Source organism: Procambarus clarkii, chromosome 45 (assembly GCF_040958095.1).
Source record: "Procambarus clarkii isolate CNS0578487 chromosome 45, FALCON_Pclarkii_2.0, whole genome shotgun sequence".
Lineage (NCBI taxonomy): Eukaryota > Metazoa > Arthropoda > Malacostraca > Decapoda > Cambaridae > Procambarus > Procambarus clarkii.
Genome location: NC_091194.1, coordinates 18280095 through 18287594, shown reverse-complemented (window position 1 = coordinate 18287594; position 7500 = coordinate 18280095). Strand labels below are relative to the sequence as shown.

The following is a 7500-nucleotide window of genomic DNA, read 5'->3' as shown; positions in this document are numbered from 1 at the left end:
AGGGGCATAGGGTGAAAGAAACTCTGCCCATTGTTTCTCGCCGGCGCCCGGGGTCGAACCCGGGACCACTGGATCACAAGTCCAGTGTGCTGTCCGCTCGACCGACCAGCTCCCTTAGTCAATCATATCTTGTACAAACTAAGTTCTGAGGTCTGTGTCCCAAGGTCCTTAGGAAACTTCTCATCTCCTCATAGTTCCCCTTTCGGTATGCCAGCCTTTTGTTTCCTAGTTCTTTTTGAGGGGAGATAATTCCTAGCTCTACCAGGTACTCAAAGTTCAATACACTGTGGTCATTCATTCCCAAGGGGGCTTCCATCTTGACTTCCCTTATATCCCACTCATTTAGGGTAAATATCAGATCGAGCATGGCTGGTTCATCTTCTCCTCTCATTCTTGTTAGTTCCTTGATGTGCTGGCTTTGAAAGTGTCTTGTTGCCACGTCCAGCAGCTTAGTTCTCCATGTTTCTGGTCCTCCATGCGGATCTCTGTTCTCCCAATCTATCTTCCCATGGTTGAAGTCTCACATGATTAGTAGCCCAAATCCATTCCTGCTAGCAACAGAAGCTGCTCTCTCTATCATGTTAATGGTGGCCATGTTGTTTCTATCATCTTCCTGTCTGGGTCTTCTGTCAGTTGGTGGTGCATTAATATATGACTATTACTATAATTTTTTATCCTCCAGTTGTTATGGTTATCTTGAGATGATCTTGAGATGATTTCGGGGCTTTTAGTGTCCCCGCGGCCCGGTCCTCGACCAGGCCTCCACCCCCCAGGAAGCAGCCCGTGACAGCTGACTAACACCCAGGTACCTATTTTACTGCTAGGTAACAGGGGCATAGGGTGAAAGAAACTCTGCCCATTGTTTCTCACCGGTGCATGGGATCGAACCCAGGACCACAGGATCACAAGTCCAGCGTGCTGTCCGCTCGGCCGACCGGCTCCTACCTGTTATGTAGTCACTGAAGCCTTCACAGCCCTGAATGACCATCTCCTCAAAGTCCCAGCCTTTTCTTACCAGCAGAGCTACACCACCACTACCTCTTCCTTCTCTCTCTTTCCTCATAACATAATAGTCGTGTGGGAACACTGCATTTGTTATGGTTTTCGTTAGCTTTGTTTCTGTGAGTACTATTATGTCTGGGTTTTCTTCTAGTACTCATTCACCAAGTTCATTTGCTTTATTTATAATTCCATCTATGTTAGTATACATTGCCTTGAGACTTACTTTCTTCTGTCCCTTCCCAAATCGCCTCCTTGGTGAGTGTTCTGCTGGTGGGGGAAGATGTTCCATGGGTGTGAGGATTTATAAGGTAGATAACAGGGTCTCAGAGGAAACTGGGGTGAGGGGGGGGGTTTCAAGTGAAGGGGAGGCAGGGAGGGTATGGGATGAAGGAGGACGGAGGACAGGAAGGAAAAGGGGGGAGGGGGGGACATGGCGGGAGGAGGGGAGGGGAAGCATGGTGAGAATGGGGTATGGGGGGAGGGAGATTTGGCTGAGCATTTGGGTGGAGGCAGGGAGGGTTTGGGGTAGGGGGGGGTTTCTATGTAGAGGAGGGTGGTGGGGTTGCCCTCTCCTTTGGTGTTACTGGGTAGGTGGTTGTGGGTTCCCTCTCATCTCTGGGGATGTTGTGTTGGGAGCTGTGGTTTCCTGGTTTTCCCCTCTCACCCTGCGCTTCTTCCTTGCTTCTGCCGCCATGGTTCTCTCCTCCCTCATCATGTCCCCCTGGAGGAATACTTTTTTTAAATCTCCCACATATTGCAGGTGGCTCTTCCTTGTTAGAATCATCTCATTTGTGTTCTCGTTTGCAAACACTATCTTTAACACACGGTCTTGGTCTTTGTTGCACCAGCCTAGCCTGAAAACCTTCTCAATTCTATGCTCGTCCCCTTCCATCTCTAGTGCCTTCAGTATTTCATTCACTGTTGTGTTGTCCTTATCATTCCACTCTGTCCTACTGGAGCCTTCCTGCTCTTTAATACCCACAGCTACCACTGATCTTTTTCTTTCCAGCAGCTGGCTAGTGGAGCGTGCCGCTTCCTGTGAGTTGCTGCTGTCATGGCCACCTCCATCATTGTGGACATTACTTCAGAGTTATTTTTTTAGCATTTCTGCAAGTGTTGCTTTTATAGTGGCATTCTCTTCCTGTATATTATTTCCACCTTCTCCCTGGATGATTATCTGAGTCTCATTATCAATATTGTTCTCTTTTAGGGTTCTAATCTCCTCCTTTGCTGCTGTTAGCTCTCTTTTCAGGTTGCTTATTTCATTCTTCATTTCCTGCATCATTCCCTGCATCTCACTCTTGATATCTTCCAAAAGCTGGGCAAACATTTCCTTCATTTCATCACCTTGACTTATCCCTGTTCCCCCTGTTACCTCTGGCTATTATGCCTGCCCCTGTTCCTGTTATGCTGTGATCGGATTTGTCAGGAGGAGGGCAAGCGGGATGAGAGAGAGAGCGAGAGAGAGAGAGAGAGAGAGAGAGAGAGAGAGAGAGAGAGAGAGAGAGAGAGAGAGAGAGAGAGAGAGAGAGAGAGGAGTGCATGTGCGTGCATGTGTATTTGTGTGTGTGTTTGTAGGGGGGGGGGATGCGTGGGAAGCTGGGAGGTGGGAGGGGACAGAGATGGTCACTTCAGGTCAGTTGTAGGGGGGAGTGGGAGAAGAGGTGGGAGTGTTTTGGGTTAGTGAGATGGGGGTAAGAGAGGGGGAGTGGAGTATAAGTGTTTGTGGCCTTATCACCTTTCCACAATAGTGTTAATCTTTTCTACCCTTCTACCCTGACTGAACGTTTGTGTGTGTGTGTGTATGCGTGTGTGTGTGCTTGTGTGTGTGCTCGCGTGTGCGTGTGTGCGTGTGTCACGAAAGCCCCGTAAGTGTCAACCTCTGCCTGGATGAGCCACTTTGAAATTTTAAAAATATATGATATACTGAACAAGAATTTGTAATATTTTACCTCACTCTTTACACCTGAATAATTGACCAGAGAGGGTACCTACCAGTCAGCCTCCCGCTCACACAATTAGATGAATAAGGACGATGTCTGGGTGACGGGGTGCCGTCGTCGCCTCCCACGTGGTGATTCACTAAGTTCCAATAGATTGATGATGGCGGTTCTTCTCTATCTAACACAAAGCTCTGGACTCAGTCACTGTATCGTTGTGACTGTTGTGTTACTGTTCACTACTTTACTCTACCACTGTTCACTATAGATCCCTAGGCACCAATATGTAAACAAAAAGCCTCGTGGCCCTCCCACGTGCCCTGCGTTGGAGATTGTTCACTGCTCTACACCAAGTTCTAGTGATAGCTCTGTACTTTTTTTCTTTCCTATTCGCGGTTATACACTTAGTGATACCGTAGATCTGTGATCTGACCCTGAGTGATCCTAGAACCTAGATCTGTGATGTGTGTGTGTGTGTGTGTGTGTGTGTGTGTGTGTGTGTGTGTGTGTGTGTGTGTGTGTGTGTGTGTGTGTGTGTGTGTGTGTGTGTGTGTACTCACACACACACACACACACAAACACACACACAAACAAACATAAGCATAAGACTAAAGCATAAGGCTAAACTGGACAAGGTTCAAATGTTTGCAACCAGACTAATACCGGAACTCAGGGGTATGAGCTACGAGGAGAGACTACGGGAATTAAACCTCACGTCACTGGATGACAGAAGAGTTAGTTAAGACATGATCACCACATACAAGATTCTCCAGGGAATTGATAGAGTAGATAAAGATAGATTATTTAACACAAGGTATACACGCACAAGGGGACATAGGTGGAAACTGAATACCCAAATGAGCCACAGGGACGTTAGAAAGAACTTTTTCAGTGTCAGAGTAGTTAACAGGTGGAATGCATTAGGCAGTGATGTGGTGGAGGCTGACTCCATACACAGTTTCAAGTGTAGATATGATAGAGCCCAATAGGCTCAGGAATCTGTACACCTGTTGATTGACAGTTGAGAGGCGGGACCAAAGAGCCAGAGCTCAACCCCCGCAAGCACAACTAGGTGAGTACACACACACATTTAGAATAGTGCATCACATTGTGACATAAATCCTCAACAGCCAGAATATGACGTGTTAAAACTCATAGCGACTCGTTAAATTGACCCGCTGTTCCGTTTTCTACACGTGGGTCCTGGGTTCTCCAGCAACCCGTTCTCGCACTTGCTTATAGTCAATATCCTGCTTATGAATAAGTGCATATGTGACATACTATTTTATTGTGAATATTTCAGTTTATCTGGAAATGCTAAATAGAAAAGCACAGCCTAATCTAACCTTCTTCGTATGTTAAGATATTACAATTAGTACTGAACCTATACCTGTGTTGATATTACAGTTTTATAAAAATAATAAAAAAAAATACAATATTTAAATAAATTGTAAAGTAACTCAGGAGATTGTCAAATTTTGAATAAAATCACTATTCTTTAATAAAACTGAGAGGAAAAGTTAGTGCCTTGAAAAAAATATGGCTTGGAATATCTCACATATACACTTATTTATAAGCGAAATAGTGGCTATAAGCAATAAGTCATATATATGCTGTCTTGTGCGAGAGCGGGTTGTCTTCAGGGTAGGTTAGGTTCGGGCAATTTAGTACATCATATTTGTTACGTTGTGACGACTGGAGAGGACAGGCAGCTCCCACTGTTGTACTCCCTCCCTTCACTCCCCCCTCTCTCTCTCCCTCTCTCTCTCCCTCTCTCTCTCTCTCTCTCTCTCTCTCTCTCTCTCTCTCTCTCTCTCTCTCTCTCTCTCTCTCACTCTCTCTCTCTCTCTCTCTCTCTCTCTCTCTCTCTCTCTCTCTCTCTCTCTCTCTCTCTCTCTCTCTCAGAATATATACATCCCCCAGCAGACATACAACATGACCACATATACATCCCCAGCAGACATACAACATGACCACATATACATCCCCCAGCAGACATACAACATGACCACATATACATCCCCAGCAGACATACAACATGACCATATATACATCCCCCAGCAGACATACAACATGACCACATATACATCCCCCAGCAGACATACAACATGACCACATATACATCCCCCAGCAGACATACAACATGACCACATATACATCCCCAGCAGACATACAACATGACCACATATACATCCCCTAGCAGACATACAACATGACCACATATACATCCCCAGCAGACATACATGACCACATATACATCTCCAGCAGACATACAACATGACCATATATACATCCCCCAGCAGACATACAACATGACCACATATACATCCCCAGCAGACATACAACATGACCACATATACATCCCCCAGCAGACATACAACATGACCACATATACATCTCCAGCAGACATACAACATGACCACATATACATCCCCCAGCAGACATACAACATGACCACATACACATCCCCAGCAGACATACAACATGACCACATATACATCCCCCAGCAGACATACAACATGACCACATATACATCCCCCAGCAGACATACAACATGACCACATATACATCCCCAGCAGACATACAACATGACCACATATACATCCCCCAGCAGACATACAACATGACCACATATACTTCCCCCAGCAGACATACAACATGACCACATATACATCCCCAGCAGACATACAACATGACCACATATACATCCCCCAGCAGACATACAACATGACCACATATACATCCCCCAGCAGACATACAACATGACCACATATACATCCCCCAGCAGACATACAACATGACCACATATACATCCCCCAGCAGACATACAACATGACCACATATACATCCCCAGCAGACATACAACATGACCACATATACATCCCCCAGCAGACATACAACATGACCACATATACATCCCCCAGCAGACATACAACATGACCACATATACTTCCCCCAGCAGACATACAACATGACCACATATACATCCCCCAGCAGACATACAACATGACCACATATACATCCCCCAGCAGACAAACAACATGACCACATATACATCCCCAGCAGACATACAACATGACCACATATACATCCCCCAGCAGACATACAACATGACCACATATACATCCCCAGCAGACATACAACATGACCACATATACATCCCCCAGCAGACATACAACATGACCACATATACATCCCCAGCAGACATACAACATGACCACATATACATCCCCCAGCAGACATACAACATGACCACATATACATCCCCCAGCAGACATACAACATGACCACATATACTTCCCCCAGCAGACATACAACATGACCACATATACATCCCCCAGCAGACATACAACATGACCACATATACATCCCCCAGCAGACATACAACATGACCACATATACATCCCCCAGCAGACATACAACATGACCACATATACATCCCCAGCAGACATACAACATGACCACAATATTATTTTTTTACAATTCTTATTTGATGTATCGTTTAATGAAGTTAAAAAATCATTGTCAGTCGGGAAATTACGATCAATTGGAAAACTTGAAAGAAAAACTCTATGGAAAACGAAACACTCCTTTCAGACCTGGAATTCTGAACAGGAGCTGATCCTTCTTAAAGGGGGGGGGGGGGGGCACTGTGATTTGTTGGCTCTGCGCTTCAAGCGCTGAATGATCCCCAAGCTAACATGCATCAGAAAACTCTTGACCCCCTGAAGGATTCGAACCCAGACAGCCATGCCCCTTGGCGTGTCCAGTACCTTGTATTGGACATCGTCTGACCCTTAACCCAATACCCAACAGCTCTCGTTGACCATTATATATATATATATATATATATATATATATATATATATATATATATATATATATATATATATATATATAATGTGTGTGTGTGGTGAGCATTTATTAAGGTCAAACAAAGAGACCAAATAAGCCCAACAGTTATCAAAACACACTTCCTAAATAGATAATTTACTTCTCACTTTAGATAATTAGAAACAATTTGAGGCCATTTACAATAAATTACCGAATTACCAGAGGCATGCAGAGCGGCGCCAAGGTTTAAATGGCCCGCCTTGTCTCCTTTAATGGCGACAAGCTAATTGGTTCTGCTGTTGTGAGTTAGTAATTTAAAGTCGAAGATGTGTCTAGGGTTATTAACAAGAGCAATAATAATAATTATTATTATAATTAATAATAATTATTATAAATAATAATAATAATAATAATAATAATAATAATAATAATAATAATAATAATAGAACATTTAAATTTGTATGGAGTACTTATAGCTGTTTTAAAAGATACTTGTTTGTTCTGAAGATATGGTTGATTGCTGTTTGTTGTGTGTGTTTGTTTGGTCGTAGTAGTGGTTTGTGTTGTTGTTGTTGTCCTTGTGTGGTAGTGATAGTGGTTTGTATTGTCCTTGTGTGGTAGTGATAGTGGTTTGTATTGTCCTTGTGTGGTAGTGATAGTGGTTTGTGTTGTTGTTGTTGTCCTTGTGTGGTAGTGATAGTGGCTTGTATTGTCCTTGTGTGGT

At 44.1% G+C, this 7500-nt stretch overlaps 1 protein-coding gene across 1 annotated transcript in view; it reads left to right on the top strand.

The window, feature by feature from the left end:
* The window catches only part of LOC123748690 (uncharacterized), a 65694-nt gene that overhangs the window by 16816 nt on the left and 41378 nt on the right, over positions 1 to 7500 (top strand). The gene's annotated exons all lie outside the window — the stretch shown is intronic.